We start from the raw sequence: 23,203 nt of genomic DNA on the forward strand, positions 1-23,203 counted from the left end.
GCTAATACGCACTCGTGCATCTGCCGCAGACAACGTGTTAACTTACCGTACACTATCTTACAACTACTATACATGTAGTTAAAACATCAATGAGATCTATAATGAGTGTTCCTGTCTTGTGCTGTAGGCTAATACGCACTTGTGCATCTGCCGCAGACACCGTGTTAACCTACCTTACAATATCTTACAAGTACTATACATGTAGTTAAAACATCAATGAGATCCATAATGAGTGTTCCTGTCTTGTGTCTGTAGGCTAATACGCACTCGTGCATCTGCCGCAGACAACGTGTTAACTTACCGTACACTATCTTACAACTACTATACATGTAGTTAAAACATCAATGAGATCTATAATGAGTGTTCCTGTCTTGTGCATGTAGGCTAATACGCACTTGTGCATCTGCCGCAGACAACGTGTTAACCTACCTTACAATATCTTACAAGTACTATACATGTAGTTAAAACATCAATGAGATCTATAATGAGTGTTCCTGTCTTGTGCCTGTAGGCTAATACGCACTTGTGCATCTGCCGCAGACAACGTGTTAACCTACCTGTACAATATCTTACAACTACTATACATGTAGTTAAAACATCAATGAGATCTATAATGAGTGTTCCTGTCTTGTGCATGTAGGCTAATACGCACTCGTGCATCTGCCGCAGACAACGTGTTAACCTACCGTACAATATCTTACAACTACTATACATGTAGTTAAAACATCAATGAGATCTATAATGAGTGTTCCTGTCTTGTGCATGTAGGCTAATACGCACTCGTGCATCTGCCGCAGACAACGTGTTAACCTACCGTACAATATCTTACAACTACTATACATGTAGTTTAAAACATCAATGAGATCTATAATGAGTGTTCCTGTCTCTTGTGCATGTAGGCTAATACGCACACTTGTGCATCTGCCGCAGAAAACGTGTTAACCTACCTTACAATATCTTACAACTACTATACATGTAGTTAAAACATCAATGAGATCTATAATGAGTGTTCCTGTCTCGTGCATGTAGGCTAATATGCACTCTTGCATCTGCCGCAGACAACGTGTTAACCTACCGTACAATATCCTACAACTACTATACATGTAGTTTAATCATCAATGAGATCTATAATGAGTGTTCCTGTCTTGTGCATGTAGGCTAATACGCAGTTGTGCATTCTGCCGCAGACAACGTGTCAACCTACCTTACAATATCTTACAACTACTATAAATGTAGTTAAAACACCAATGAGATCCATAATGAGTGTTCCTGTCTTGTGTCTGTAGGCTAATACGCACTCGTGCATCTGCCGCAGACAACGTGTTAACTTACCGTACACTATCTTACAACTACCGCAGACACCGTTTTAACCTACCTTACAATATCTTACAAGTACTATACATGTAGTTAAAACATCAATGAGATCCATAATGAGTGTTCCTGTCTTGTGTCTGTAGGCTAATACGAAGTTGTTTCTGCCGCAGACACCGTGTTAACCTACCTTACAATATCTTACAACTACTATACATGTAGTTAAAACATCAATGAGATCTATAATGAGTGTTCCTGTCTTGTGCATGTTGGCTAATACGCACTCGTGCATCTGCCGCAGACAACGTGTTAACTTACCGTACACTATCTTACAACTACTATACATGTAGTTAAAACATCAATGAGATCTATAATGAGTGTTCCTGTCTTGTGCCTGTAGGCTAATACGCACTTGTGCATCTGCCGCAGACACCGTGTTAGCCTACCTTACAATATCTTACAAGTACTATACATGTAGTTAAAACATCAATGAGATCTATAATGAGTGTTCCTGTCTCGTGCATGTAGGCTAATACGCACTCGTGCATCTTCCGCAGAAAACGTGTTAACCTACCTTACAATATCTTACAACTACTATACTTGTAGTTAAAACATCAATGAGATCTATAATGAGTGTTCCTGTCTCGTGCATGTAGGCTAATACGCACTCTTGCATCTGCCGCAGACAACGTGTTAACCTACCGTACAATATCCTACAACTACTATACATGTAGTTAAATCATCATTGAGATCTATAATGAGTGTTCCTGTCTTGTGCATGTAGGATAAAACGCAGTTGTTTCTGCCGCAGACAACGTGTTAACCTACCTTACAATATCTTACAACTACTAATGAGTAGGCTTCAGTAAGTCCAGTTTTCATTAAGTCCAGGTCCTTGTATTTTGCCATTTTAATACTGGCTGTTTCATAAAGTCCAGTTTTCACAAAGTCCAGTTCTCTAATATTAATTTAAAATATAACGCAGTTTCATAAAGTCCAGTTTTCAATAAGTCCAGGAGTTTAATATTATTAAAATACAGCAGTGTCAGTAAGTCCAGTGTCACAAAGTCCAGAAGTACAGTCTGTACCAGAGCAAGTCGCCGGCGACCGTCATGTTGCTATGTTGCAGGGGCAATTCTGAAGGCGTTCCAGCCTCAGCGCAAATTTAATAATTCATGTGCATTGTTATGTAAAGCAGCCTAAAAAGAATTAGTTTGAATTCAAGCTTTAAATATTTATCTTTATTTTATGTATATTTGCAATTGTGTATCTAACTTATAGTTTTAAAATGTGGTTTTTCATACAAATCATAGAATAAATAGAAAACAATATTTTAATTATTAAACTTTATTCAACCTAACATTAATTAATAAATATAAGTATACATTTGGAATGTTTATTGTATCTGTACTATGTATGTCCAATTAAATCACCGTAAATAACAAAATAACAAACAATACATTCATAACAAAATGTTGTATTATTTTACTATATGAAAACTCAAATTCTCAATAATGCCAGACACTCAACAAATGTTTTGAAAGTAATGAGTTTAGCAAACACACATAAAATATATATTTTTGACGTATCATATGTTCCAATGCTAAAATAAAATTATATAACATTTTCCTGTATTAAATATGTTGTCTTTTATTAAGTAAAACAGGAAATTAAAATTAATCATTTTGCAAGCAACAACTGTCATTTCATTATGAAATTTTATTCAGGAGCTAGTTCTCATAACCAATTAAGATAACTGGTCTGTTACGTATTATGCATAAACCAGTGTTGATTATTTACTATTAAACGCTATTACTACAATGTTATTGATCAAAGCAATAAAAATTATGTCTTATATATTTTATATAAATGTTAGCTCTGATAATGGCAGTAAAGAAAGAACCTGCTATATATTTATTATATATAATCAACCAAACAATAAACAGCATCTGGGATGTTAACCAGTCGGGCCCCTTTAGCTCAATAAACTACCTTGCCCCGATCATGAGGTTATATGACAATTGACTTAGTGGGGCTGGACAACTTTCATTTAAAACTGTCTTTCCGCACGATATATCAGAAACTAACTAACATATAGACGTTTGTTTATGCATGAAGCTTCAGTACTATATGAGGAACACTTCGTTTGATTGTGGTAAACGTCACAGCATGAGATTTGGGTGACATTTAGCATGTATTACATTAGTCTTATGGGTAACCATTGTGATATTGATAACAAAGCACAATAAATATATTTGTAAACAAACTCAATTTACCCATTATATATTTTAACGTCCTAATAATGTTATATGTGCGACAGTGCCTTTGTTTCTTTGTTTTGTTTTCACGCGTAAACTACTCAACCGATTGTACTGAAACTTTACATAGACATTCCTACGGTTCCTGGAACGAATATGGGCCTATTCTTATTTCGAAAAACTTTCTGGGCTCCACCATAATGAACTTAAAAATAGCGAAAGTTCCAATTCTTGGTCTTTAAAGTTTCGTAATGTTTATTGAATGAGCCTGTCAAGTAATCAACCTTTCTGTGTAAACATTATACTAAGGCAGCACACCAATATGTTTATTTAATTTAAGCACTATTTTATTTATATTTTATAATCAAATTTAGCTGACACTAAACTCCTGTTCTCAGTCTCTCAGGACTGTATATACTTTTTCGTCAACATTTTGTTAATCGGGTAAATGAGGCAAATTCAACTATGGAACCGTAAATACAATAGACTCGAAGTCAGCTGAAATGCTCGGAACCAGCGAGAGTTTTGATCGAAGTAGGCTTCTCATTCCTAAGTAGGTAAATATATTTCCCTCGTCAGGACAACGATGAAAAATCATCTATGGCACTAAAAATACATTAGACCGGCAGTAGATCACAATAGCTGGAAATAAGTGGTTTTTTAAGCAAAGCTGTTTTCGGAGACCAGTGTAAATAATTTCTTGATGAGAGCAACGAGGTAAATTCAGTTGTGGTATCGGAAATATGATGAATTTGAACGAGAAATGAATGCTCCTATACCAACCAAACATGATATAAGATTTTGTACCCCTGATCGCCTAACCATAAACACTGAAATTATATGAACCTGATCATATGACTACTTACGTTTGAAACACATTATAGAGGACCATTATATTACATCATACGTGTTTTGATAAAGTTGGCTTCGGACTTTGATTTTTTTTACCCGCGGGTAACAACTTGTATGACGTATTAACACATGTAGACTAATTATTCCAACACATCCCACACCATTTTTAAGGTGAATGGTGACTAGATGTGTAGACTTTTATTATTTAAACACTAATATGAAACGCAATGAAATGAAAAGAACGTGAATGTATCATATGACAAGATCATGTGTATCATTTCGAAAAATATTTCATAATTAGACTTAATTGAAACTTCATTTCTACATAAACAAGAATGAGGTAACCATTGAATTTGGCTGATAACGCTGAGTTCGATAATGGTGAATGTCATTCCATGGGATATGGCCTAGCGTTAGCTATTATATTTTTATTGGTATTATATGCAAACATTGTGACAATGAAAATATGGCAGAATAAATAAATTTGAGAACAAACCTAGTCCAATAAAGACTTTTTTACATGGAAAATGTTTATTCATATGGTAAAATGAAAAAATTACCAGAGTGGAAAGTCAATGTTAAAAGTAGGTGACAATATTTAATATCAGAGAACTCTCGAGTTGCAGTTCCACAATTTAGCTCACCGAAACTTTCATTACTGGAACACTGCTATAAAACATAATTCAATATGAGACTATAATGTGGTAAGTTATCTCGAGAAAGATTTCTTCTGTTAACTTCATTTTGATATAGACTAGGTTGGGTTGTTATCACTCAGTACGTCAACACAATTTTTATTTTATCTACCGGGGGTATATAAAAATGTCTCTTCTGTGCGACTGTTTATCATTCTATCTGCCTGCAGGTATATCGAAATTTTCAAGTACTGCCTGTAAAAGAAATAAAATCTCCTTTCCGCAAACAAAAATTAAAAACTACCTCTAAAATCCCTATCCCACCCCCTCATAGAGAAAATCCGAATACATCAAACAATTCACAAGCATTCCGTACACCTATCCCCCACTTCCGCTACATAAATATTAGAGGTGATAGTCACAGCCGACACATCGCGGGACTTGTGAGGAACATGACCGCCCCTCCGTTCTCTGTTGGTGGCGTGTGTATGCCCGGCGCTGGCCTGCTAGACATCCTGAGCTCGGACCACACACCATCTCGGCCCGGAATCCACTGCGAGGTGTTACTAGCCGGCTCTAACGATCTGGCGGTGGGCAGACAGCGCAACATCTACCGTCATTTGGAGGCTCACATCACTGACCGACCGGCCAACATGGAGCTCGTTCTTGTCACTCTGCCGCTTCGACACGACCTGGGACCTGATCATCCCATACACGATGAGACCGTGCTCGTAAATGCTTACATTGAGGAGCTGGCTGCTCGACATAACATCCGAGTAGTAGATTTCAATAAAATTGGGCGGAGGCATTTTACGAAGCACGGTCAACATCTCTCAATGCGGGGCAAGCGGATACTCGCGGGGATGATAGTGTCGAGCCTCGCACTCCTGAGACCCGCTCCTTCGAGACTCCGGGAGTCTGTGTCACCGCCGCGTATCCTCGCTGCTACAGCGCCCCCCGCTCTTCTTACCACCGTCCCGAAGCTGGCGCCTGCTGCTGCTGACGGGGGGTCGACTGTTACCACTCAGCAGTCACCAAGACATCAAAATGTCACTTACGCCGAAGCACTCAGGGGATCACCTACGCCAGGCAGTGCTGATAAAAATGGACGCTCTCCTGAATCAAAAAAACATGGACAATCTTGTCGGTGGGAAGCCGGACTAGGGGTGACTTCGGATCCAGTTGCGAAGCATACAAAAACTCTAAATCATCTTCAAAAACCCAAAAAAATTCAAAATTCAAAATTCTCAACAGAAATAATTAAATTGGTTCACCAGAATGCCCAAATCGCAACAAACAAAATTGATGAATTGGCAGTCATGTGCGAAGAACTTAAACCTGATGTTTTTATAGTGTCTGAGCACGGTTTCATAGTCGACACGATTCATCTTTTAAAATTCCAAATTTTATATTGGCAAAATACTTCTGTAGAAACTATTTCAAAGGGGGCGGTGTGGCAATTTTTGTAAAAAATTTGTCAAAATTAGAACCTTTCAAAATCAACAACATGTCTGAGATGAATTTTGAGGCTGAAGGCATCGAAATCGTGTCAGATTGTTTGGGGAAAATAGCCGTCATTGGGTTATACAGATCACCCAATGGATGCAGCAATTCTTTTTTTGAAAAATTTGAACAACTTCTCAATAACCTTTTTTCAAACTCAGTGAAGTTCCTAATAATGGGAGACTTCAACATTAATGTAATGGATCCCACTGACCCCCTCACCCAGCGGCTTCGTGATGTTCTAGTTTCTTTCAATCTAAATTGGTCCGTGAATTCACCGACACGAGTGACCGCTACAACGAGTACTGCCATCGACAATGTTGTCACCAACATTCCTGACCTGACAGTCTCTGTTTTGAACACTGCAATCTCTGACCACTTTGCGCAGGAGGCCGTGGTTCATGGGTGCAAACTGGAAAGTCAAAATTCTAAATTTAAAGTTGCCAGGACAATTCGGCCCCAAAATATTCACCACTTGAATGAGATTTTGGAAGTCGAGCCTTGGCAGTTTTTAGACAAGTTTGGTAATGTCGATGACATGTATGCAGCATTCAGTGATGGTTTCAACTATTACCTGGATGTTGCTTGTCCGTTCAGGAGGACCAAAGTCAATCGCAAACCACAAAAAGGTACGTGGGTGACTAAGGGAATTCTTGTGTCTCGAGAGAAGCTAAAATTTTTTCACAAAATTTTCATTGGAACCCAAAACGAAAATTTCAAAACTTTTTTCAGAAATTACCGAAGGATCTATAAAAAAGTTATACCAGCAGCTAAAGCGTATGATGTAAATAGAGCCTTGGGTAACTGCGAAAACTTCTCAAAAACTGCTTGGAAAATCATAAACGACTTATCTCGAGATACAAATTTGAGCAAAAACACCAAAGAAATTGCAATCAGAATTGAAGACAAAATTGTTGAAAATCAAGCTCAAGTAGCAGACGAATTCAATAAGTACTTCTCTTCCGTTGCTACAGTGAACTCGGCGTTCACTGAACCTCGGTTCGGCAGGGGAGATGCTGTTGAACCAGTTGCATCCATGGCTTTGGCTCCTGTGTGTGTGAGGGGGAGGTAGCACGTGTGATACAAGGGCTGAACTAAAAAAAACGTGTGATGCCAGCGGGATGTCAGTGTGGCTTCTCAAACGTTGCTTCAGGCACATAGTGAGACCACTCACAGAACTGATAAACTTTTCTTTGGAAAAGGGAACTTTTCCGTCTCTCCTGAAGACGGCCAAAGTCATCCCGATCTTCAAAAAGGACGATCCTTGCCTTGCAAGCAACTATCGCTCAATCTCAATTCTGCCTGTGTTTAGCAAAATTTTTGAAAAGATTTTTTATGAAAGACTTGCAAGCTTTTTAGAAAACAACAAAATTCTGAATCCAGAACAATTTGGATTTAGGAAAAACAGATCTACAGTGGATGCTGTGAACAACCTCCTGGACAATGTTGTCGATGGAATGGAAGGACGAGAACATGTGCTTAGCATATTCCTCGACCTATCCAAAGCTTTTGACTGTGCGCATCATGAGACACTGTTGCACCAGTTGGAGAAATGCGGCGTGCGGGGGCTCTCGCACTTGTGGCTCGCTTCTTACCTCAAGGATCGAGACCAGTGCGTGGAGATCTCGAACGTTGTTTCAAACAAAATTAAAATGACCCAAGGTGTCCCTCAGGGCTCCATCCTTGGGCCTCTCTTGTCGCTAGTTTACGTCTGTAGATTGAAATCAGTGATCCAGCATGGAACGCTGGTTCAGTATGCTGACGACACTACTCTCTGTCTCAAAAACAAATCAACCCAAGATCTGGAAATCAATTCTTTCATAGAATTGAATGCATGCATTCAGTATTTTGCTGAAATAAACCTGAAAACAAATCAGTCTAAAACAAATGTCATATATTTTAGCCTTCGACAAAATGATCACACAGCGCACCCTGCTGTGTTTGTGGATGATGTTCGTTTAGAGGAAACTGATTCCACAAAGTTTTTGGGAATGTTCCTAGATAGAGAACTGACCTGGGCTGATCATGTGGACAATGTATGTGCTAGAGTAGCCTCAGGCATATATGCCTTGCGGCATTTAGCAAAGTTTTGTTCCCTCAGAGTTTTAAAAATGGCCTATTTCGGCTTAATCCACCCACACTTTGCGTATGGAGTGAGACTCTGGGGAGGTTGTGCCAGAAACAAAATGGAAAGAGTTTTCAAGCTCCAAAAAAAGCAATCAGAATCATTGCAAAGCTGAATTATAGAGAGTCGTGTATGGAATCTTTCAGGGAGCTGGGGTTGCTGACTTTGCCCTGCCTCTACATTCTTGAGGTGATCACGTACTGCAAATCAAAGTGTGATTTGGTTCGTGGCGGTGACGTTCACCAATATGGGACAAGAGGCAGGGACAATTTTCGAACTAGTCAATACAGATTGACGTTATCACAACACCTCCCGCAACAAGTTGGTGTCAGACTCATCAACAAGCTCCCTGAGAGTATAAAAAATTCCATCAATCAAAATCAATTAAAAACTCGTCTCAAATGCCTTTTGGTGTCAAAAGCGTTTTATTCTGTCGATGAATTCATGATGAGCCGCTGGGAGGTCTAAATTTGCACAGTATTTAAATAATCAGTTTGTATGTGTTTGCTCTGGATCTGGAGTCGGTATGTATATGTTTGCTTTGGATCTGGAGTCAGTTTGAATGTGCCTGAGCGAATGTATGAATTGTAAGTGTGAATGTGTATGAAGGTATAGTTGGGACTATTTATTTTTGTTTATGACGATTGCGATACAATGTTAAATTGTTTTAAAATGCAATAAAGAGATTATTATCGAAAATAAAATGTGTTATAGATTTGAAATTTTGAATGCAAACTCAGTTTGTTATGCAACACGTGGTGTGGCGTGTTGCTACTTTGTTTATATTATATTGAATTAGTAAAAAGCATTTATTTTTAACACGCAAGCCTCTAAAACAAAGCGATAAATGTGCATTTTGAATTTTGCTCCATTTTAACTGTGCAGCTGATAAAACATTGAAAATACCTCTTCTTGTGTGTATTGTTTCTGGGTAAACGAGACAGACACTCTTTTGTAGTGTATGTGTCTCTGTTGCCGAGATTGCGTTTTGAGCTTCTTCGTTACCGACTGTCTAGGCTAATTCGTTGGCCTAGGCTATTATGTCAGGACCCTATTGAAGCTGGCAAATTCAAGGATATCGAAATCATATTCCTAATGTACTCTGCTGTATTGATCTTTGTCGAATCCTTTTATACGGACGTGGACTCCAGATTCCAGTAGTCAAGGCTGTGACAGAATGTCAGATTTCAAACACTACACAAAGTGGAAGGTGAAGTAGAGCTAAACTATTAAAACTCCCTTTTGATTGAATCGGCCCTTCCAATAACAGTTGTTTGAGAGTGAACAAACTGTAGTAATTAATGTATGATGGCAGTAATGATAAGAAACTATTTCTGTAGACATTGATACTGATGTGGCATTTTTATGTACTTCCTACGTAATCTCATAGTTAATCCTATAATAAAACTTCCAGACATTTCTTAACTCACGAATATATAATATAATAAGATACAATCTAACTAGAATACAATTAAAAAAGCTCGGCTTGGTAATACACAAATAAATGATGGCACTGTTTAAAATTCCATGTTTTATATTGTGAAATATAATTTTTCTTCTTAAAGGAGCATTTTTGGAATGATTACTAAAAGTATATATACAAATTTATTTAAATAACTGTTTTTCTACACCAGTTTCAATGAAAATACTGTGTTAATCTTTTTTTGTAGTATAGTTTGAATTCTTACTAATGATTTTCATTATACTTTTTAAGTTTTTTTTCTTCTGACAAACTGCTAAATAAAAGGCCTTCGTGATCAGATATGGACATTGGTAAGAATTTGTCTCTTCTGACGGATCTGAGGTTGTTTCCTGTAATACGAGTAGTTTTCTAAAACTGTAACAAAAGGACTATCTAGTGGAAACTGTTAGACTCATGTTATAACTATTATAAAAATATGATAAACTCCAAACTACAAAATAGATTTATTTTCGTCGATTTATATGTTTTAACGTTCATCCATTATTACGATAGTTATTTACCGATCGATAACACGTGTTAATTTCTTCCTCAACCATGTCAGATATTCCACTACTGTTATGCCACCATAATAGAACAAACTATGCAATTTTGTTGAATAATTCCACAACACAAACAAAATAGTAAATTGCTTCAGTGTTTCAATGAAAACAAATGTACAACAATGCTCATGATTTCCAGGAATTTATTTAGTAATTGTGTGTGCGAGACGAAAGCTACAGACAGTACAATGTGTCAGAACCGGATACGGGAGGTCCTCCATAGCATGTTGCACCTGTCAATGACCCATTATCTCAAATGTGACGAGGGTGCAATAAACCAACACTCCCTCGCCACTCGGTTCGAGCCGTGAGCCTGCCAGGCTCAAGGAAGTCCTCGCCGAATATTTATATTGTTTGAGTTTATCCTACTCCAGAAATCAGATTGTTTTCTAAAAGTGTCTATTTTATTGCTAATATAAACTAATCTATCAGAACTGTTTATAAAATTTTATGTATAAGGTTAAAAGTGTTTTACTTTTTACATTAATGATGAACTTATAAACGAGAATAATAAATTTACATGAATTGTTAAAATAATGTAATTTATTCCTCCGGTACCTTTATTTCAATGTATAATGTTGTATATAGGTAGATTAAAATAAAGAATCAAAGATAAAATTTTTTAATAAACTATGACTAGTGTGTATATGAACATTTTAAAATTATCTGGTTACTTTCAAATGACAAAACTACTTGCTGACGCTTTCAATGGAGTGTTTTTACAATTAAGTACACATAACCAAAATAACCTATTAAAATGATAAAAAATATCCATCTATAAAACAGTACAGAAATCTGCTAGATGAGGAGTAGTATAAAAATAGCACAAAGCTAAGGCAGTTTCCGGGTAGCCTACAGCTGACTTCGCACAGTCCACAGATCTCACAGGTAGATAACGATGAAACGTTCTCTATCAAATTTGATTCGTTCCATTTCACCCTTGACATTGTACTCAACTAACAAAGTATAATAGAAAACGGTGGATTAATTATAAAAAATATTTTAAATCAAATTACACGTTATTGTTTTACAACCTCTCTAAGTTATAAGGAGGAAAGAGGGCCTAGACAGGCAAATATCTATATCGTTATTAACGTATCATGTTTACCTTTTTACTTAGTAATATAAGCTTCTCAATTTAACTTTGTATAACGTTGAATAAATTTGAAAATTGCATTTAAATGTTTGATCGACAGGTTTAGAGAGACGTGTTTTCTTGTCTAGTACCGTGCGGGCTGGAAGAGTTTTGAGTACTTTGCCAGCCTAAAGTACTAAAGTACGGCATTATCCTAATGAATCATAAACATCTACAGTAATTTAAGATTAATTGTTCCTTCTCTTGGTCCATAGTTAGTATAGGCCCTAATAATATATCTGCGAGTAGACACTTACACGTAGTACAAGTTAATAGAAGTGGAAAGTTTATTTATTGTTTTATTGACACTTGATAATTAAACCAACCAATAGGTTATATCTAATATATCACATTTATAGTAGTTTCAAATTATTTTAAATAGGTAACGAAACGAAGACAAAATATTTTATTACTTTAAATAGTGGCTCTTGCCTATAAACCAAAAATAAATAATAATGAAACCTATTGCCTACAAGCTTACTAAGAGACATACAAGCTTACATAATGCCGCTAACGATAAGTTTTAAATAGCACTGAAGCAGCAATTCGATGGAGACTGGATGCAAGAGATTTTCTAGTTTCATTCAAACTTCCACTTGTTATTCATCGCTATAGCCGTTACAACCTACTGTAAAGTTCATTCAAATCTAGGAACAATAGGAGATAATATTTTGAGTTAAACTAGAGTAGATAAACTATTAAATATTAAAATATTAAATACTATTATAACTATTAAATATTAAACTAAACTATTATAATAGTTTAGTCTCATTTCGTGTACCGGTACTCTATTGCTTTTAATCTGGTTAATGGGTTATCTTCAAATACGGATTTATTGGCTTTAGAGTTTTGGTAAGGAATACAAATTAACATAACAAGATAATAAAAATATGTGCATTTAATTGAATGTGTATGTTAAGCAAAACCCATAAATAATTTCATATAGGTCAGTCCATCGCTAAACATATTTCTATCCAGACTAAAATTGCAACTGATTTGATTGAGTTTCATGAAAACTAATTGTGTATGCAGTATTTTCCAAAGTACACAATTTGCGTAACTGATGACTTGAGTTGTTACTCTGAGTTGCCAATTTTTTTCTACCGTTTTATGAATTGTTACTATTTTATTTATTTTTTTATTTCCTTGTTACATCCCCTTAGGTAAGTCCTAACAACAAATTATCCAAATTATTCTTGTATTTCTATATCTAGTTAAAACGTTTAAAATTCCAGAACTGACATTTTGGTAAGTTGAGCAGAAAGCAGTAATAAATTACTACCAAACGTAATTGTACCAGACGTAGTGTGAATAAATAAGCTTATTATTGATTTTAAAATCGTGGATTATTTTAATAGATCATAGATCATATCTAAGAGACAATGTTGCATGATTGTAAAATTATCATTTGTACCAATTTTTACAAAATAAAGTCTTCATCGTGAAGTGACCAAAATATATATGAGACTGATCTGAATTTTATTTTTATAGACAGCGTTTTAAATAATCTACCAAACATTCTAAGGAGGCTTCAACGGGAGCGCCCAACACCGGAAGTTCGTTTCCTCTCCCACGTGTATAAACTTACTGTAGGCTATAGCTTAAAATTTCGTTGATCAGGTTCTACACTTACCGAACAGTAATTTTTTCATTAAACTAGGATCTATTGCCTTCGTTATGATTCTATTGTCTACTAATATTGAAAGGTTTGTGATATTCTGTATACACCTGTACAAAACATAGATGTTTTGCAGTTTATTTGTGTAGTACAAATCATGTATATGAGTTATTTTAAATTTGGATTAACAGGTAGGAAAATCTATGTTTGTGTAACTATATTCTGGAATTTTAAACAAAATATTGTTATTAAATCCAAACCTACAGTAATTATAAATTATAAAAAGGAGAGTTTTATCACACCATCTGACCGAACTATCCTACAGAACTCTCGAGAGGTCCAATATCCCAGAATACGCGAGATCCCATTTGGGAAAAAAATACTTCTTTAGGATGTTTTCTTTTTTAAATGTATCTTATTTTATAATAATGTAACAATAAAATTAAGTTCTGCTTTGAAAGTGCATGGTCTAGTCATTTATGAACAACACCTGGGGAATGAAAGAGATAAGTCCGTTGTACATATCCCCTTATTTCCCCCAGTATATGTAAAATATTTCATAAATACTTAAACAAAAAGTATTTAACAAAGATTGTATGCACTTTTTGCGCAAGTATAATGTTTCATATAACTTATAACATAAAAAACCGGCTTTAACTCTTTATTTTACGTGAAAACAGTTGTGTACTTAGGTTTAGATATCGTAAACTGCTGTTCCTGAAAAATTTTCAAAAGTGGACTTATCTCTTTCTTCCCCCGACCCCTTCAAGTGAAAGAGATTAGCTATGCTCCTTAAATTAGCCCACGCTCATTTTCATATATATATATATATATATATATATATATATATATATATATATTAACTTCTACATGACATTTTTCTGCTAGCGAGCAAAACTGGTACGCGACATTAAGAATGTTTACCTTACCTGCTGGCATCAAAAAGATAAATATGAATTGTCACATAAATACTAAACGATTTTCAGTCGAACTATGTCTTAAATAGTACAAGAACGATTTGTGGAGCTAATGGCATCAGTATCCAGGAATGCCCGGCTGGCGGGTATGAAGGATATCCAATATTCTCTATAAAAGTTGACCAAACTTAGGAAATTCGACCATAGGAAATTAAGTTTCCGTCTACAAATTTTAATTAATTAAATCGTTGAAAACATTTCAACAGTTGAAATTAAATTATTTTGTCTTCAGATCCAATTATTGAGAATCCTCAAGAAGTCCTTGGAAGAGGACGAAGACTTGTCCGTGGTCGCAGTCGAGCTCGTGGTCGTGGTCGAGTCCGTGGGCGCGGTCTAGCCCGTGGTCTAGTTCAAGGTAAGCTTAAAGAATTTGTTGAGGATTACTTAAATGTTTCTAATGAAGATGAGCCTACTGCACAATATAATTACATTCAATTTATGTTTGCAATATACGACAGATAATAAACATTGAGATGCTAATTTATTATACTTCGCCATAAGAATTCAGTATAGTGTCTTTTAAATGCATATTACGTTTAATTTAGTAATATTTATTTATTTTTGTTGTTTAGGATCTGAAATCACTATTTCGCTCGAAACTTTATAATACACAACCATTGAAACCGTTCTTAATTGTTACAAATGCTTATTTGTTTAATAAACCTGCTGTAATATTTAATAACAAACAAGGATTTAGCAGTACTCTTTCAACAAATCTATTATATATTGAACTTATATATATATATATATATATATATATATATATATATATATATATATATTATATATATATAATATATATATATATATATAATTATGTATTTATAAGCCGGACGAGTAACAATTTTGACGAATGTCTGTATTCTGTTAAAATAAAAAGTTTAACTCCATTATTTTTACTCTTGCAGCACTTTCAATGCATTTTAATATTAACAGCGAGTTCTACTCAATAGTCTTAGGCGTTCAAACAAAAGCACGTCGTAATCAATATTATTACTAGTTTGTCCTGGCAATCGTTAAGACTTTTGTTGTTATAATGTAACCAGACTCATTCATGCCATTTACATATCAGGTGATCAAAATGAACACCGAGCACATCCGCAGGAAACTATTGATGACCAGTTTCATGGATTGCAAGGAATCCCTGTGGACGATGATGGGACTGTAGCAGACCCAGGGGAAGCCACCTGCTCAACATGCCTTACAAATGTAAGGACTTACATGATTGTACCCTGCAGTCACATACTGTTTTGTGGACCTTGTGTTCGCCTCCACCGGCAGGGTATGAGAAATGAGGCAGGAGTGTTAATGAACTTTGTGGTATGTCCCAATTGTAGGATAAAGGTTGAGACATACCAAGGAGTATATATTATGTAGAGTGCGTAACTATGTGTAAATATTATACAGTAAATCTATTTTGTAACTTTTTTAGTATTCTATTACCTAGAAATTTAGTTTTTTTACATTATAGTCAAGATTTTGTTACATATCTAGTTAGATAACTTTGTGCCTTCCCTGTCAAATTTCATGCTGATGTTTGTAATAGTTTGTATAAAACTGTACCAAAATGAATGTCCAATATGGTATTGGAGTCTTTTTATAAATATTAGGATTACACTAAATTCACCAACAAACAAAATAGTTTTATTTTCGTCGTTCAATATTTTTGACGTTCTTTAATTCTTACGATACTTAATTACCGATCGCTGTAACGTGTGTCTGTCACACTTTGTGTATAAAGCCCCAGAATTGGACAACCAAAGTAACGAAATGATGTGCTTTGTAATTAATTAGCTTGAAGTTTATATTTTATTTGTCTATAATTTGTTAATTAATACATGTTATGTTGTGAATAAAGCAGATGGAATGAGATTACAGAGAAAGCCTGATTATTCTTAAATTACCTTTGTTGATATCAAGACATAATTAATTAAGACTATGACGGTGGGGTTATTTTAAATGCTGTGAAATAGGGGGCTGTGAATATACAATTTGTGTAGTCAAGACATGCGATGAATCAAATTTCATATGACAATAACCACACACAATAGTGTTTTACCACAGGCAATAATCATACTTAAATACATACTTTGTAGTCATATTAAGCTAATAGAAGTACAAAATGTAATTTAAGATTTTTACAAAAGTAATACATAATTGTTTACGAAAAATGGAGTGCTTTACTTAGAATTCTTATCAAACATGGAATATAGTATAGAAGGTAAGCAAAATAGCCATTCTTGATAGAAGGAAAATGCACTACGAATAATTAACAATGAGTTTCATTTAATCCCACAGATTGTTTGGAGAGACAAGAAACGATCATAATTATCTCGGAGTCAGAGGTACTGAGAGAGGAATGTAGGTAGATCCGTAGATCATGCGCATGCGCTGTCAGTGGCAACTGGCGGGTAGTTTTGGTGAGCAGTCACCAGTCAGTACTCTGTGGGTTAAAGAGTCCGAGCGCGATTGTGTTGTGATTGTTGGGTTGCAGTTATTAGTGCGGTTACAAACCACACCCCCACTCGTTGAAAGAGGTTGGGTGAGGCTTGTTTTGGTCAATCGCTGTCGACTTCAACCTGCCAGTGGTCTGGCGACCTTTACCCGACGCCATGGAAAACATTCAACTAAATTTCACAGTGGAGTCACGAGATTCAAGGCTTCTTTGTACTAGCAGCGTTGTCCGATCATCTCAAGATAAGTAAATTATTGATTTTTATCTTAGTGTAGTAAGATAAATGTATAGTAATTTATCTTAAGCCCCATATAACTTAGTACTAGCTCAATTTATAAATACTTAACAGATTTGTAAACAAATTCCGGTATATTAACAAGAAATTTTAACATGTGGTCTGACTTACTCTTTCTGTTATTTAATATTTTAAGTAAGTAATAGGACTAATAATTATAAAATTGTGTCAAGACCTTTGGAGCAGATAGCGGAGAAAATTAAAAATAGTACTAAATTTAACAAAAAAAATACATTTCCAATAAGGTTTGTTTTTGGGACCAGGCCTTTCAGAACCAAAGGTTTCATAACAGGCACAAATAAATAATTACATTATTTTTATTACAATTAATATTAAAATATCGTATGGTGTAACTATGCAGATACAAGCATGTTGGAAATATTTCAGCCAGTTTAAACAACTATTTATGATAACAGTTTAATATTTTGTTAAACCTTTGGTTTTGAAGGGCCTCATCCAAAAAATAAACCTGACTGGAAAAGTATTGTTTTATTAATATTAAGTATTACTTTAAACGTCTAATAGATACTTCTTAGGAAAATTGCATTATACAACAGTTTCTTTTCCTTGTAACATTAAAAAATATATACTTCACATTTTCCAAACCTTTATAAAAATGTAAGTTATAAGTCATCGCAATCTACAAATTAAAATACCTATTCTCTGTAATAATACAAAACAATCAAAACCAATGAAATTAATAAATAAGATTAGACACTTTTTATTGGTTCATGTTTAATTGGAAATTTTGGACATGCTACAAAAATGTATTATTTATAAAATTCCCTGCAAATAGGCCTATTTTTCAGTAAGTCTTAAACTTGTTTAATTGATTTGAAAAGGTAATAGGATTTCAGACATTTCACAGTGTAATATGTTTCAAAACGTTTATCACCACATTTCAAGAATTTAATTTTACCACCTTCTTTCAGGTATATAAAACTGAATTTAAACTTAACACCTTGGGGTCAGTCTTTTCTTGACCAATCTCCCAATATGTTGTCTTGTACATATTAAGCATATTCAGTGGTCTAAACCTATTAGTAAATCAACATTAAAAATTATGAACAGGGAATGAGAAATTTTTTATATTGAAAACATAAATTTTTAAGTAAGGGTATCAAAATAATAAGGTTTTTACTGTTAGTGGTAAAAGGTTTACCAATTTATTTCTTTACGGAGTTATTAAAACAACTTTTGTTAATGCAAAGAAAAACATATACAACGTAAATCAAAAGTAATTTTTTTAAATTTATAAATTGAAGATTAGCTGCAAATAGAACAATTCTGTAACGGTACAGTTTTGTGTAGAACGTATTAACATATTGATACTCTATAAAATATTTAGTATTTTAAAATAACATCAAAATATTGTGTAATCTGATACACTATTATTTGAATATAAAGATAAGTTTTTAAAAATTATCTTGTGAATGATTTTCAGGATGTTATCACATAGATCTCATATGCAATTATTATTAATACGTATTTCATTTGTCACAAAATCTACATACTTCCAACTAGATGAATTTTATATCATGTTTTGTCATAATCATTTTTTGTCACGTTGCCCTGAAGTAAAGAAATAGTTTTTAAGGTAGTCTTCACATCCAATGGAGGATAGTCTACTAGGAGTTTGGCTATACATTTTAACATAAGCATAGCCCAAGATGTACATTATTAACAAACAATATTTGATTTAAAGATCCAATAACTACCTTAAAAAAATATTTCTTAGGTCCAGTATTCATTTACTAGCCTATGTATAAATATTTTGATACATCATCCTAAAGTGTCTAGAATTTATTGTTGGATTACACACTTTCAATCTGAGAATTTGTTCAACCTAAACCCTGTAAACTTAAGAGTTGAAGGAATTATTTGACTCATATTGCATTTGTTAAAAATTTAGTAAAACATACTAAATAAGCCCAAAATTTCATAAAATATTAACCATACTTTAATACTTATGAGGAAAGATCGATATCATAGGCGATTTAAATGTGTTTTCTTTTTAATACAGCGTGCTCGGACGTTCACTTCTAAAACCCCTCATGGACCGGAAATTCCGTTTGATAGTGAACTTCCGGCGACTCGCGTAATTGCAGATTCTCGTGGGAACGAAACGATACAGACTCATTGTACTCATTTATAGGAGATAAATATTTTGTATTTTTTAAATATGAAATAAATAAGACTTTGAATTTATTTTTTGCTATACCAGTGATTATGAAGTACGGTACAATATTATATAGGAGTGCTGTAAATTCTTCACAGGACTTTTCTTTATATCGAAATATAATTCTTGTTATATGTTTTTTTATTTTTCTTCGAAAGGAAATCTTCTAAAAAAGTCTTTGTGATTTGTTTGACCCACTGTGTCTCAGAACAAACTACTTTTAATTATCTGCAAATAACAATGTGTCAATTAAAGCAATTAAATACTGTTGAATTTGTTGGAAATTTAGAGACTACGCGGGATGTCGCACGTGAGCTAACTCCTGAACGTAATTTTTAAGCGCATAAATAAAGAAGATTGTACTATAAAATTAAAAGGACAATGTGCATAATGTGTGAATGTATTGTGATTGAGTGATTGTATCTCTAATTTTATATATTTGCATCAGGACATTTTGACGAATTGGGTGAAGGAAACAATAACGTTTTAATTAGGTCACACGAAGAAATATATGAGAACATAGAATACGAGTTCCCAAGTTACTTATGTTTTTAAAAATAATAATACTCTTTGATTTCGACAAATGCGGAAATTTAGCAGTGTGAAACTGCCCATAGATTCCATCCATAAAAAGAACTAATCCTCTGACACGAATCCTAATCTGGTTCTTAAAACTACTCCTGACCTAGTTCCTGAACTACAATCAACTTTATTCCTGAACCAGTTCAATTAATAAAACTAAAAAATTTTATAATTTAAAAACAAAACGTACAAATACAAAAAAATCTAAAGAATATACCGTACTTAATACATTACGTTGAATACATGGTATACTGTATTATATTACTACCCTTATTCTTAGGCCTCGACTATTTCCGGAGAAGATGTTACGTATCAAACACTGAAAAACAAAATTTATAGATAGCCGTATCTCAAAAACGTACGAGCTAATTTTTATAAAACTTTCTAAATACATTCAGTACTTGGTCTACTGTACTCTAACAAATGCCTCATTCGCTGCGCCTATTTTCGGAGATATTATCGATTTTACGTGTTACATGTTCTTACGTGTTCTAGAAAAACATACACGGCCGTACCTCAAAAACACATATGACCCAATATTGATAAAACTTTCTACATACATTCATAACATAGTCTTTTATACTAAAATATAAGACTCATTCCTAGAACGTAAAAATTGGCTCTTAAGTTTTTGAGTTACGGCCATCCATAGATTGGTTTTTGTCAGTTCTTGGCCTGTAAAATCGATGTGGCTCCGAAAATAGGCGCGGCCTAAGAATGAGGCTTATATATTAGTATGGTAGACCATGTAGTGAATATGTATAGAAAGTTTTATTAAATTTGGCTCGTACGTTTTTGAAGTACTGCTATCTATAAGATGGTTTTTGTCAGCACTTGGCCTGTAAAATTGTTGTTCCGAAAATAGGCGCCGCCTAAGTATGAGGCTTGTATTTTAGTATAGTAGACCATGTAGTAAATGTGTATAGAAGGTTTTATTAAATTTGGCTCGTACGTTTTTTAGGTACTGGACCATTTGTAGGGTTTCTCAGAACTTGCCTTGTTAAATGATTATAGTACTGAAAATGGCCGCTATAAATGGAGATTATTATCATTAGAGTAGTGTTTGTTCATTTAAAATCTTTATTTGTAGTATGTATCTTCACGTTATTAATGAAATATATATTTTGTATGGTTTGAGTTGATGAACTAGGTTAGGATTCAGTTAGGAACTAGTTCCTGGTACTCGTTCTTTTTATGGAGGGAATCTATGGCCAGTTTCATGTCAGTGGAAATTAACCTCTTGCATGTTGTTAACATTAATTCGATTATTTAAATTAGAGAACAGTGTGTAAAAGTGGCAAGAATATTGGCAAAATGTATATAAATTCTTTTTTCAGGATCTTGCCAGGATGCTGCCTTCTGTTCCTTACTTCCTGAAACTGCTCATCTTTTACTCCTCCATGTGATTGAGATCTTCAGAGATCTTCAATCAATGACCTGGAAGCTAGCAGCTATTCTACTTGCTGTGTCAGCTATTCATCCTTCATTTATTCCCTGAGTATTTCTTAATGGTACTCTTATTTTATGCTTACATTGTAAAAAGATTGAATGAAAAATCTATTTATAATTATAAAATTAATGGAATAACACAGTATAATTCAAACATGTAAACTTGTCATATTGGTATTGAAATTCATATTTAATATTAAATAACAAAAGGAAAAAGCTATTTAAAACTAAGCTTTTTTCTGTACTAAGAGGTTGTCAGCCACAGCTTAATAACAATTTCATAAGCAATAGAATAATGTTTCAAAGGGTCATGTTATATTTGTTTCCTGCATCTGCAAGGGTTTTCTACCCAGTATGTGTACATCGGTCTAGAAGTCTAACTTATTTTAAAACTATCTGATGACAAACTGGTTTGTATTAGGAATATTAACCTATTGGCTTTTTCAAAAAGATTTATCATCATTCCTGTTTTTGTGGAATACTGTTTCATGCCAACATCGTTGTGCAATAAATTTGATGTAATGCTTATTTTTCATGCTTTAGCATATGTATATACCTATTTGTAGAGAGTGGAATTGTCAATACAAATAAAATTTTGTGGTTTTTTTATTTATATTTGGCTAAAACGCCATGCTGAAATGTTGAACAGTTTTATGGCAAAATGTATAAAATGGTGAATAGCCATAGGGTTAAAGTTTCCTGCAGTATTTTTTATTTAGGCTGTTTTGAGAACATTACTGAATCCACTTAATTTAAGAAGATGGGTTGATATCAAGAGCTGGTCATATAAAAAAAATACACAAAGGCAATTGAATCAATTTATTATGTACTAACTTTGATATCATCAGCTAGAGTCTATTTTAGTAAAATAGAAAAAGCCACTAGTAGCTAATTTTCTGAATAAATACTCTATTACACCAAGATTGATATTTGTTACAGGTGAACTGGGTATGGAGTGTATGGGCCAGCAGGAACGCATGCAGCATAGCTGTGCACGAGGCAAAGAAACGGCTGTTAACACTGAAGCAAACAAACATGTTTAACTTTTTCTTTCTCCCATTTAAATTGATTATATGAACACTCCTTTGCACCAGCCTTTGCACCAATTGTTTCGGATTATAAACGCTCTGCTGTAAACTGTCCACCTACCTCTATTCATTAACATCAATTGAATGTAGATTTAAGCAGTATTACATATTAAATTTTTAGTATAGAGAAGTAAGAAAATAAAATTTTTCTTTAAATAATTAATCAAAATCAATAAAGAAGGCAGTGTTTTAGTTTTAATAAATGTTACATCTGTTACAAATTTATTATTTAATTTAAACAATAATAAGGCCCAAAAAATTTATAAAACTTTTATATGTGACCAAACAACATATTGTGTTTTTGGTCTTAACAAATGAGATAGCGAAAATTAAAAAGGCCTCAACGTTTTGAAGGGCATTTGGCAGAAATATCCAAAGAGAGGAATGGGATTGTAAATGTGAGCAAGATCACATATTTCACTTAGGGTTCTGACAATTGAGATAATTATTATTATATAATGCCTCAAGGCTTAAAGCTGACTGGTGGTATTAAATGAATTTTTGACTTGAGCAGTATCACTTTATGGCATAATTTTAGTTTATAATGGTAAAAAGTCTAACATTGTTTACCTTATAAGGATCCTGATAATGTTGTAAATTCAGATTACTACTGAATAGTGTACATGGAAATGGCCAAAGAGGGGAATGGAATTGTAAATGTGAGCAAAATCACATAATTCACTACCTGAAACTGACCAGGGGTATCAAATGAATTTAAA

The 23,203-nt window shown here is 34.1% G+C and overlaps 1 long non-coding RNA gene across 1 annotated transcript; it reads left to right on the top strand.

The window, feature by feature from the left end:
• Window positions 1-16,886: 16,886 nt before the first annotated feature.
• Window positions 16,887-22,653, top strand: LOC124358596. Its single transcript, XR_006922043.1, has 3 exons — window positions 16,887-17,137; window positions 21,285-21,458; window positions 22,336-22,653. It is a non-coding gene; the product is annotated as an uncharacterized LOC124358596 (long non-coding RNA).
• The last annotated feature ends 550 nt before the right edge of the window (window positions 22,654-23,203 follow it).

Source organism: Homalodisca vitripennis, chromosome 3 (assembly GCF_021130785.1).
Source record: "Homalodisca vitripennis isolate AUS2020 chromosome 3, UT_GWSS_2.1, whole genome shotgun sequence".
In the NCBI taxonomy this organism is placed as follows: Eukaryota; Metazoa; Arthropoda; class Insecta; order Hemiptera; family Cicadellidae; genus Homalodisca; species Homalodisca vitripennis.